A 13049-nucleotide genomic window follows, 5' to 3' on the forward strand; every position below is an offset into this window, starting at 1 on the left:
TTTTACCTAAGTAGGTTTTAAACTTCTGATGTGGTATTAACATATACATAACAGGAGCTATTGGCCAATACACATCTCCTTTTTTCTGCTAACATCTGATCTGAAACAATTTTATTGTCTAAAAATTTAATAGTTACAAGAGGAGACCTTGAGATCATAAGGTTGCAGTTGCCAGCAGACACTGCTTTGAGAATGAAGGGTTGGTGGTCTCCTGAGTATGACACAGCTCAGAAGATTGAAGTTCTCAGCAGTACAAGAACGTGTCTGAAACCACACCCACAATGGCCACCTAGTTTTACCTTGAATGTCTGAACCACAGCTACTCCATTTTGACTTTCTAATGCGTTCTCCTCTTCAAGGCCAAAGCAGATGTACAATGTACATCCAAAAGGTAGTAAAACAGGCCACTTGGGTCTGTTAAGCTCTGTATAAGCCGGAATGATTTCCCCCATACGTCAATGTGTGCAGATTTTTCCATCAGTTCCCCTTTGATTGCAAATATTTCAGTAGAAAGCATTGATGGTCAAGACATCTGTCCCTTGATGCTGGGGTGATGGCTTCTGCCCCAGGTTTAGGTCATGTCCCTCAATGCTGGGCCTCCTTTATATTTACCTAGTTATCCACGTGAGGGGACAACTAATCGAACACTGTGAACAGGCTCAGGTACGTGAACGGGGAAACGCTTTATAGGCCATGCCTTTAATCACTTACACCCAGTTGTTACACAAGCATCGTGCATGTGCTTTTAGCAGCAGACTTAGAGCAAGCATTGTTACACATCATGAGCAGTCACACTGACAATTCCATCAGAGAATTCTCTTTCAATCCTAAACATTGGGGGCAACAGCGTGGCTGGAAATAAAACGGTAACTTTCAATATTGATAGGGAGACAAAAATTTGATAAACAGTTCAAATTTTAAAACATAGATTAAAAGCTAGTAACATTTCAGACAAAACCAAAAATTTATAACCATATTCATCAGTGTACTCGATCTTATGTAATTAATCCTTTTTACTAAGTTTTATGAAATCGGTGTTCATTAGACTTTTAAAGTATCCTTCCCAGTTCAGCAGTACGATTTAAAAGAAACCTGTACTTGTCAGAAAGTCCTTTTTATAACTCTCCTAGAAGATGGAGCAGTTTTGCAAAGCATCAGTTTAACTATCTACGAGTGACAAAAGACTGAAAAAGGCAAGGTTAAAGATCTGATTAGTGTTTTTGGCAAAGAAGCTTAATCAAGTTGCCATGACATACAACATTTTAAGATAACAACTAGAATTATGATTGATAATATTACACCAGGATATATCTAAATTTTAGAAACTTCATATAGTTTCTAGAATATCTATATTAATGATACAGGAAAATGGGACACAAGAGGATGGTCATGTCCAAGGTTTTGGTCAAGTCCCTGGGACCCGCCCTGCCAAGTGAAGGTCCTGGGCTTTGGGCAGCAAAGAATTCAAGAGTGGTCCATAGTAGAGTGAAGCCAGATTCATTCAGAGATACATACTCCATATTCAGAGTGCAGGCCATCTCAGAAGGCAAGAGAGCAACCATGAGGTGCAGGGTTGTTAGTTTTTATGGGCCAGTAACTTCATACACCAACATGTGGCAGGATTATTCCAACTACTTTGGGGAAGGGGCTGGGGTTCTCAGGAACTGGGCCATCACCCAATTTTTGACCTTTTAAGGTAAGCCTTGAAAGGTCCTGGTACCCGTGGGAGGGCCATTTAGCATGCTATTGTGTTACAATGAGCGCATAATGAAGCTCAAGGTCTACCGGCAGTTGAATCGTCCACCATCTTAGTGCTAATGGCTGTGCCATTCTTTTAATGGCTGTGCCCTACCCCCTTCCCTCCTGTCTCATTAGTAACATCCATATCACTCATTTGACAATGCTTCCCATGTGGTTTAACCTACCAACCAATCCTAGTTAGTTTATTATTTTTCTCTGAGATGCCTCATGGGCCGCTGAAGCATCCCAAAGTTAGCTGAAGTCAAAAGGACTTCAATTAGAATTTTATAGGAAGCTTGTCAAAAACATCAAAAAGTTTCGCACAATCTGTTATCAGAAGCACTCCAAGTAAACTTGTTCTCTTAACAGAGAGGGACCATATCTAGCCTACTTTTAACAACAAAATCTTTACCTACTTCAATTTAATCTCAGCCCGACCATGCACAGAAGTCTCCCTTTTTATAAACTTTTCTCTTAATGAAATGCAATTCCATTCCTCACATTTTTTACTCCAAACATATATCCTACTTTCCTACTGTATACTGAAATGTTTCCTTTCTTATTTTTAGTAGCTTGAATAACATATTTAAAGTAGAATTCTCAATTCTTAAAAACCTTAATTTCTAGTGAAAACCAAGCAGTTATGAACTATCTTTTACATTAGCATTTTGTACGTAGATCAGCATACATGAATACCAATAATAATTTCTAGAAACATGTGTTTTTTAACAGAAAATACCTCAGTGTGGCACCAAACATATTTAATAACAGTCCTAAACACCGTTAGTCTCTCTGTGAAGGGAAGCCAACGTTCGATAAATAATGTTTCAGTATCTTATCTTGTTTGGGAATGACCTAGCATTCAACAAACTCCCATCATTTAACTTAAGTTAGAACAACTCTAAAATTTCTAGTTACCAAATATCTGGAGAGATCATTTTTAAGTAGACATTCCTAATATAACATAATTATTTCTAAAGAGTTCACCCAAAAGCTCATCAGTAAATTAAATGCAAATTGCATAAGAGAATTATATCATACCAAGTCAATTAAATTTTCTTTCTTTCTGCTGAAACTACAACAGAAACAACATGAACCTACTGACCTTCAGTAAACCTCTATACAATAAAAGACAGGTCTGCACTGATTACACAGCAAGCTTAAGCTGGCCTTCATGTCAGATATTAACTTGATATTGATTATTTCCTAGATCACATGAGCCTGAAATTTGTTGTCTAGCTTCTTTTATACTTGGAAGTATTTAATGTCTAAGTGCTTACTTTTAAGTCAATTAAATAGAGCTTTTACATGTTAATTTTTCACACAGAGACAGAATCAGAGATCTCAGTCTTTCCACTTAAGTTTGAAAACAACCTTTTTTCCTTGAAAGCCCAAGAAGATCACTTATATCTCAAAAGCACAGGAAGAGAAATGCAAGTTCCTCCCCTAACGGCTTATACAAAACCCAATCATCTGGGCTATTTTCAGGGATTTTTTTTTTCCAGTTTCCAAATATCCACTTCAGTTTAAATAAATAACAGTGATAGACAAATATATATGTATATATGTCATTTGCTCACATTCACATGCCTCACTTTCAGCAAAGCCAAGAAGAGAGAACAGGATTTGGACTCAGGTACCAAGACACACACACACTCTCAAGATAAGAGCCAAATTGCAAAAAGCCCACTTTGATACAATAGCAGAGCCATTAGGGCTATTGTTCTCCAGGTCTTAAGGAGTACTGAGGTCACACGGTGTTATAATTTTAAAAAATCATTTTCTTTCATCTGCGGGAGCACAGCTGAAGATCTCCCAGTTTTGCAAAATACACTCTAGGAGGACTATATATAAGATGGGACAGAGCTCTGATCATCCACACTTAGCTACTCAAGGCTGATATCAAATAGCAAGCAATCAACAATTCAGAATAATCTTTCAGAGTCACAGTTCCTTAGCCCCAAAAGGGAGATTCTCAACCAATGCCCATCAGTCCAAAAGGGGAGAACCCCAACCAGAGCCCCATCAGAGAGGAAGCTGTATGAGACCAAGGCTAGAAAGGGAAAGTCCGGACCAATGATCTGTCACAGCAAGGCCAGTGCGATAGGGAAGGACACCCTGGCACCGTCAAATGCGAGCCCCGTTACTCAAAGACGCCTCAACCGGCCAGTGTAAGTACTGACACGCACACAGACTAACAACAACCAAAAGATCAGACGAGTGCAGCCCAAAAATTCCACTTCCATTCCCAGACAGAGGCCTCCAAACAGACTGGCCCAGCTCTCAAAAGAGAACAGACCCAGGGTGACTCGTAATGAGCCCAGAACAGCTCACTTCCCACGAGGGAATGATCCCGGAAGGAAGGGAGAAGATTCCCGCCTGTGCGAGCTGGAGCCACTCACCCTCAGACGACACCAGACGCGGGCACAGCTCCAGACATTTCTCAGCTCCACACCGCCTTGTGCCGGGGGGGCAGGCGGTGCTGGTCAGGAGAGTCCCTCCCAGATCCCAGAGCCCAGTGAGATCCAGCAGCTGCTGGGACTCAGGGGAGGGGCCGCCCCTGTGCCGCTGGCCTGCCACGGCCACAGACTCCTAGGCTGGCATCACCAAAACTGTCACCAAACAAAAGTTCACGTGCCCAACACACCGTGAGCCCAAACAAACCAAAACGTCAGAGTTTGGAGCAGAGAAAACTTAATTACAGAGCCGAGTAAGGAAGACAAGATGGCTCATGCCCAAGAAAACCCGGAACTCCCCCAACGTATTTCACCAAAGCATATTTAAAGGCCAGGTGAGGAGGCGTGGTGTTGAGGGTACGTGACCAGCCCGTGCACGATTCTCTGATTGGTTGATGTTGAGGGAACAGAGCGGTCAACACTATCAACCCCTGGGCGCCAGAAGGTCTGGGGGCCATGTGCTCACGATCAAGTAGTTAATTTCTTTCATTTGGTGGTGCTTTATAGCATCTGAAAAACTCAGGACACATGCATGAGATGCTGTCCTCCGGGTACTTCAGAGAGGAGCTACAGCAGAGGATATGGGTGAGGGGTCTGTCCCCGGAAGGTCGCATAAGGCCCTGCTGCGTTACTTTGGTAATTTTCACAATATTTCAAACTTTTTCATTATTACTATGTTTATGATGATGACCAAATGAACTTTATGCTACTATTGTAATTGGACGCACCACAGACCACCCCCACATACGACGGTGACTTTAATAGACAAATCTGTGTGCGTTCCAATCGCCCCACCCCTCGGGCCTCCCAATTCAATTCCTTGAGGCACAGCAATACTAAAATTAGGCCTATTAGTAACCCTAAGAGTTCAACCTCTAAGAGTTCAAGTGAAAGGAAGAGTCTCTCACTTTAAGTCAGAAGCTAGAAATGATTAAGCTTTGTGAGGAAGTGATGTCTAAAGCCGAGAAAGGTCCAAAACCCGGCCTCTTGTGCCAAACAGCCAAGTTGCAAATGCAAAGGAAAAGTTCCTGAAGGAAATTTAAAATGCTACTCCAGTGAACACTTGAGTGATAAGAAAGCAGAACAGCCTTATTGCTGATACGGAGCAAGTTTTAGTGGTCTGGATAGAAGATCAAACCAGCCACGACATTCCCTTAAGCCAAAGCCTAATCCAGAGAAAGGCCCCTACTCTCTCCAGTTCTGTGAAGGCTGAGAAAGATGAGGAAAGTGCCAAAGAAAAATTTGAAGAGGTTGTTCATGAGATTTAAGGAAAGAAGCCATCTCCATGACCTCCAAGTGCACAGTGAAGCAGCCAGTGCTGGCCTGGAAGCTGCCGCAAGTTCTCCAGAAGATCTAGCTCAGATCATTCCTGAAGGTGACTACACTACACAGCAGATTTTCAGTGTAGACAAAACAGCCTTCTATTGGAAGATGATGCCCTCTGGGACTTTCATAGCTAGAGAGAAGTCACTGCCTGGCTTCAGAGCTTCAAAGGACAGGCTGACTCTTCTCAGGGATTAATGCAGCTGGCGGCTTGAAGCCGATGCTCATTTACCATTCTGAAAATCCTAGGGCCCTTAAGAATTAGGCTAAGTCTACTCTATAAATGGAACAACAAAGCTTAGATAACAGCACACCTATTTACAACATGGCTTACTAAATATTTTAAGTCCACAGTTGAGACCTACTGCTCAGAAAAAGATTCCTTTCAAAATATTCCTGCTCATTGACAATGCACCAGGTCACCCAAGAGCTCTGATGGAGACATATAGCGAGATTAACATTGTCTTCATGCCCGCTCGCACAACATCTATCCTGTAGTCCATGGATCATGGAGCAGTTCTGACTTTCAAGTCTTAGTCTCTAAGAACAGATTTCATAAGGTTCTAGCTGCCATACATAGTCATTCCTCTGATGGATCTGAGCAAAGGAAACTGAAAACCTGCTGGAAAGGGTTCTAGATGCCATTAAGAATAATCATGATTCATGAGAAGAGGTCAAAATATCAGCATTAACAGGAGTTTGGAAGGAGTTGTTTCCAACCCTCACGGATGACTTGGAGGGGCTCAAGACTTCAGAGGAGGAAGTAACTGCAGATGTGATGGAAGTAGCAGGAGAATTAGAATTAGAAGGGGAGCCTGAAAGCGTGGCTGAATTGCTGCAATCTCGTGGTAAAACTGTCATGGATGAGGAGTTGCTTCTTGTGGGTGAGCCAAGAAAGTGGTTTCTTCAGATGCAGATGTTTCTTCTACTCCTGGTGAAGATGTTGTGAAGATTGTTGAAATGACAACAAAGGATTTAAACTATTACATAAACTTAGTTGATAAAGCAGCAGCAGGGTTTGAGAGGATTGACTCCAATTTTGAAAGAAGTTCTACTTTGGGTAAAACGCTACCAAACAGCATTGCATGATGCAGAGAAATCGCTTTTGAAAGGAAGAGTCCGTCAATCTGGCAAACTTCACTGTTGTCTTATTTTAAGAGATTTGCCACGGCCACTCCACCTTCAGCAACAACCAACGTCAAGACATCAGGAGTCAGCAGCCATCAGCATCAAGACAAGACCCTCTACCAGCAAAGATTACATACAACTCACTGAAGGCTCAGATGACAGTTACCATTTTTTAGCAATAAAGTATTTTTTAAATTAAGGTATGTACATTTTTTAGACATAATGCTATTGCACATTTAATAGCCTGCAGGATAGTGTAAACATAAGGTTTATACACACCAGTAAACCAAAAAATACGTGTGGCACACTTTATTGTGATATTTGCTCTATTGTGGTGGTCTGGAACCAAACCTGCAATATCTCCAAGGTCTGCCTGTACTTCCCTTTGAGACAGTATACTTGGCCTGCAGAATTCTTCACATCTGAAGGACATAATTGGTCAAACTAGTGAGGTGAGGAGTAATGAACCAGCCACCTGGTTTCACTTAGCAAGTGAAAAAGTTAAAAAAAAAAAAAAAAAAAAAAAAAAAAAAACAGTCACAGTAGCCAAGAAGAGGAAGCAACCCAAATGTCCATGAGTGGTGAATGAATTAACAAAATGTGGTATATATGTTCAATGGAATATTACTCAGCCTTAAAAAGTAAGGAAATTTCAACACATGCTACAACATGGATGAACCTGGAGGACATTTTGCTAAGTGAAATAAACCAGACACAAAAAGGCAAATACTGTATGATTCAATTATACGAGGTACCTAGAGCGGTCAAATTCATAGAAACAGAAAGTAGGATGGTGGTTGCCAAGGCCCTGGGGGAGGAGGAAGTGGGAAGTTGTATAATGGGTATAGAGTTTCAGTTTTGCAAGATGAAAACATTCAGGAGCTTGTTTACACAACAATAGGAAGGTCCTTACTACTGAACTGTACCCTGAGAAACGGGCAAGAGGGCAATTTTCATGTTATGTGTCTTTTCACTCAGTTAAAAGAAAATGCCAGTCTGTTATCTTGGAGTGATGAGGCACCCAGCAGCCTGGCCATCCAGGTGGCCGGGTGTGACCAGTGGGTTCTCTCCTCACAGCTGAGCCACACGGACTCGAGGAAACAGGAACTGGGTCTGGGCTGGGACCACCCTGGGCTGCGTCTGGCAGGTGTCGTCGTCGTGGGCTTGAGCGAGGTGATTCGACAGGCTGACTGATTCTGACTGGCTTCCAACAAGGGGAGGAAGGTGCCAGGCTGATGAAAGGCAGGACATTTCTCTTATCCCACGGCTGGCTCCTTAATTCCAAGGACATAGTCCTACAACAGGACAACTGATGTCCCACAGCTGCTGCATTAATTCCAAGGACACACCCCAGGATCTCTTTCTTTGTTCTCTTTCTGCCCCTGAAGTTTGTTTTAGGGCTGAGCTCCAAGGGAGAAGAGAGCCAACAGTAGAAGACGCTTGGCAGCACCGGCATGAAGATAACGATGGCAGAGCCTTCCAATGAGCGACCCCGAGGCCCGATCGGGGGCGGGAGCCGTCTCACAGCTACCTCGCTGATGGCCCCCACTCCAGTGCTTTCTTTTCCTTTCTCTCTGAGCAATAAAAGCAGCTCTTTTTTTCACTTTGCCTCTATTAAAAATTCTTTCTCGGTCGGTGGGCAAAGATCCACACAAATCGGGGGGGGGGGCGCCCTGCCCACACGCTTGATAGGCTTTCCAATTTGGGGGTCCCTCTATCCGCCTAACAGGCTTAGGCATCCCTCCCCCTGCTTGCGAGGCTTCATCCATGGACCTGGGTGACAATTTTAAGCTCTGATAATCAACATTCGATTATATATTAAGGATATTAAGGAGATTCAGTCTGAGACACGTGGATTATCATTTCCAAAATCCACTAGTAGCACCAGAGTTACTTCCCCCACGTTGTGAATCACATGAGTCCCTGTGTCATCTTGATTCAAATTTAAAACACTTCCTACATGACTTTTTTTTAATGATTCCTTTTGCCTTCTGATTTGTGTGCATAAATAAACAGGATTACTAGTTTGGGTGAATTGAGGGAAAGTGATATTACTTGTGCACATAAAAGCCAATTAGTTCATCAAGGTTATCAACCAGTGTATTGTTGACAAGTGAGAACTGTGGTTTACATTAAAGGATAGTTACAAAAGATGTGTTCATATTCATTTGGGGTTATTTTAAATGGTATATTTGCAAGTGAAATATTCCCCCTAGAGTCCTTGCATTTTTTAAAATAGAAAATGTCAAGGCTTTTAAAAGATTAATACAATGAACCATTCTGTACCCATCACCCAACTTCAACACTGTCTCAGCTTTACCTGTGATGCCCACCTATTTCTTACACTTTTTAATAAACAGTTTTTCATAGGCAGTACAATGCGGTTGAACTATTCCAAAATAGAGGGATTATAACTGTTTAGTGAAAATTTTTCATTAATTGTAAAGATACACATGCTCATGAAAAAAAATTAAATATGCATAAAAGAAAAAGGAGCAAATCTGGTCTCGGCAAGTTCCTAATGTTCTCAGAACATTGAAAAACTGCTCACCACAAATGCATGTCCAAGGCAGGCGCCCCTCTGCCCCCAGCTCCTCACCAGCAGCCTCCCTCCACCTGGTACCCTCCCCTTCCGTCCTCACTCTGTTTCCTTATTTCTTTTTTTGAAAAGCAAAACGTGGGGGGAGGAGGAATTAGCTTTATTTACTTTTTTTTTTTTTAATGGAGGTACTGGGGGTTGAACCCAGGACCTCATTCATGTATGCTAAGCATGCTCTCTACCACTGAGCTACACCCTCCCCCACTCTGTTTCCATATTTCTATCCCTTCCTTCCCTGACCGCCTAGACCAGATTAGTCATTTGCTCCCAGAGACAGCTTTTGTTCCTTACTCGTGTAGTTCACCGGGTGGGTGGACTGACGGCATCTTGAGGAAGAGATCGCTTCCTCTGACATCCGCGCAGCCAGCTCGGTGGTTTAGTAAACGTTGCTTGAATGACTCTCACCACCCAGAGAGAACCACCACACACAGGTTGGTGACCTTTCATCCTTTGAGAGGGAGTGGACATAATAAGGTTCCTAAATCTTAACTAAAGCACAATTTGAGAATGTCCATGAAGTTCATTAAAGTGTAAACCAAGGAAGCAACTGGAGAACACCAAATCATTCATGCAGAGTTCAGAGGAGGAGATGTAGGGCTGATGCAGAGGGAGGGGAAGTGGTTTGGTTTGGTTTCTGATCAAAGATCATTAACCGTAAGTAGCTGCTTACCGACCCTCCCCTTAGTGGTCCGTCTTCTCTGTGTCTGCCTATTATGTGAGCAGCGCTGGGGTCTGGTGGCCCCAGGGCCACCCATGGGAGCCCCAGGGACATGCCTTTGTTTGTGGCCCAGATTCCCTGGGTCTCAGCTTCCACACTGACAGGTGTGACAAACCAAATGAGGAACCCTAGTCCATCTCCCCTCGGAGGTGAGTGAGCCAAGGCCCCACCCCCGGGCACCTGGCTTGGGAAAGGGGTTGGAAAGGCAGGCCGATCCTGGTCATCACCCGTGGCTGACGGGCCCCATGACAGGGGATAAGAGAACCAGCCTTGGTCTCAGGCAGACCCAGGTTTGTGGTCTAGTTCAGCCTCTTAACCAGCTTGTTTATCTTAGACCACTATCTTTCCCTGCCACTTGTAAACAGATGAAAACACTTATCTTGCAGCCTCATAAGGATGAGAAAGAACTGTTTGTAAAGCACATGGTGGAGGGACCATAAATGGCAGTCTTTTGTTATTATTTAATTTTAATAGGCCATCTCGACCAAAAAGGGATGTGGGCTTCTAGGTAACCAGTGGGACTGGTGGTGTAGCTCTTTGCTGTCCATGGATTTTGTTACCCAGTTAATACCCACAGTTACAAGGGGCTGTAGAACCTTACCTCCAGCCCTGCGGTCTCCAGCACAGGGACCCTGAGAGCTGGCTGCACAGCAGGCTCACTTGTGGAACCCACACTCACGCAGACAGAAGGCCATTGGTGTGATTCAGAGGGCCTGGGGTTGGACCCTGAGCGCCTTCTAATCCCTGGACCTGTGCGCGGGAATGACCCGCTGAAGTTCCTTAAGTCCTGAAGTCTGAGGCCCCCACAGCACCCACCTCCTCATAGAATCGATCGTGGTCCACAGCCGCCCTCAGAGGTCCACCACCTTTCTCAGAACCATCTGGGGTCCACAGCGGGCTGATCTGGAATCTCTGCTGGTTGTGGCGACTCCACAGGAACCAAGATATCTCTGGGTGGGCAGAATAATGTGCTGCAGAAGGTAGTGGGTATGTGCCTATGCCCTCCTCCTCCTCCCCGTCCTCTTCCTCCCTCTGAGGTGGGAAGCCCAAGAAAAAAGACCAGCAGGACCCCTAGGCAGGGCCACTACTCTCCTGCCAGCACCATCCAGTTCCCTGACCCAGCACCTGTATCTCACTTTTTGCCTCTGAAAGGGTTTACTTCTAGGAAAGTGGAACTTACCCCTAAAACTCTATTGGTTCCCTAAGCTGACTCCTGATTGGTCCATTTGTAGTACTTCCTTTGCATGGAGCTCACTCCTGATTGGTTATTTCTCTCCCTCCTGATTGGCCCATTTCTACAAAGCTTGTTCCTAATTAGTCAACTTTTGTTACACCTTATTTGCATATGATGTTGTAAAGTGTAAACTGGCAGCCTATAAAAGCCTCTGTAAACCTACAGATGGAGTCCAGAGCTTGGAATGTTAATTCCTCTGGGCCCGCTGGCAATAAACCTGAGTTCTCCAACTCTCCGAGTGCTGCCTGGTCTCTCACCCAGATTCAGGTTGCTGTCACAACTGAGCTGTAACACATTTTTCTGCAACACCTCCTTCCCTCATCTCTGCTGGGCACAGACTCCAGGATGTCCCACTTCCATTGCTCATCATTTAAAAGCCTTTATTGTGCAGCACATACCTTTAAAAACCAAGATAGAGTACAATTGTCCTCCTAACAAATTTCATTCTTAAAAAAGTCGTAATGAAACATTAAAATGCAGCGTCCCATTACACAGCAGGCTGTTTTCTCTGTGGACACTGAGCAGCCTTTTTTTTTTTTTTTTTTTTTTTTAATTAAATGGAGGTACTGGGAATCCAACCCAGGACCTCATGCATGCTAAGCCTGCGCTCTACCACTGAGCTATAGGCCCTCCCCTGGGCAGCTTTACTAAGCATTTTGAAGTTACCTTGGAAGAAACTTCCTCACTGAATTTTATATACTCTTATATAATGAGTTTCATGATTTTTTTGAAAAACTTAATTGTATTCGTATTTTGGATTGCCACCTAACGCTGTTGGTATGAAATAGGACATGGCAGAAGTGGTTCTATTGTCTTGTTCCGGAGCGACATACATTCACAGAAGACAGGACTTTCATAGAGAAAGGAGGGGTCAGTCACTATTTAGAGGCTACTATGGGGCTGGCCGATATGCTCAGGACTGTTTAAGCAACAAGCCACACAGCCAGCCCACCTGGCCCCCACTCTGCCTGAGGGGCTGCCCTGTCCCCAGCCCAGCCATTGCACACCGCTTTTGACCACTTTAAGGCCTTTCAACAGCACACTTTTGCTACTGCAGGATGGCACACACAGTATCCTGCCTCTGGCTTGTGCTGCTCACAGATGGGGAGAATGATTTGGTTTCCTTGTGCCGCAATCAATGAGGAAAATGCTTTCCTAAGTAGCTGTTCCAGTAACTGAGTGTTCCTTGCCAACCACTCCAAGATTCACCACCTGCTCTCCCAAATTCTTCTGGAAAGAGCATCGTAACCATCTCATCCTGACAGTGACGCCATGATGAATGAGGCGCCCTCTTCCACTTCCTGCTCCTTACACCCACCCCTGTGCTCCTCTGCAAGGCCCACACCTGAGCCGCCCTGGGGACATCTGTTTCTTGTGTTGCTTTCTGCAAGACAGGGACCAACTTCAAAAGAGATTGTGGCGTCCTCAAGGAGCTGATGGGCCCTATAGGTGCGGTCCTGCGGCTTTCCTCTGATGGCCCCGGGTAGGGGCTGCAGTGGCGGGGCCTCACACTTCAGCTTTCGGTCTGAGTTACACAATTTCCAGGCTTCCATGCAGTTTCCTCCTCCCCAACCAGGAACTGTTTACACAGCAACTCTTATCCCCAGAGCATCCTCAACGATGACTTTCCTCTATTTGGGAGATGTGGGATGGCTGTGTCCCAAGTTTTTCCTACTGAAGACCCTTTTCCATAGCGGGCAGATTCAGCCTAAATCAGATGATCAAGATGATCAGGGTTGCCTTTGTGACACCATTCACATCCCCCGTCCAGTAAACAGTCTTCTGATGAATAATGGCCCTTCCTTTTCCTTCCCCATCCCACATCCATCACCTGATAATGATGTAAACATG

This window comes from Camelus ferus, chromosome 21, assembly GCF_009834535.1.
Source record: "Camelus ferus isolate YT-003-E chromosome 21, BCGSAC_Cfer_1.0, whole genome shotgun sequence".
Classification (NCBI taxonomy): Eukaryota; Metazoa; Chordata; class Mammalia; order Artiodactyla; family Camelidae; genus Camelus; species Camelus ferus.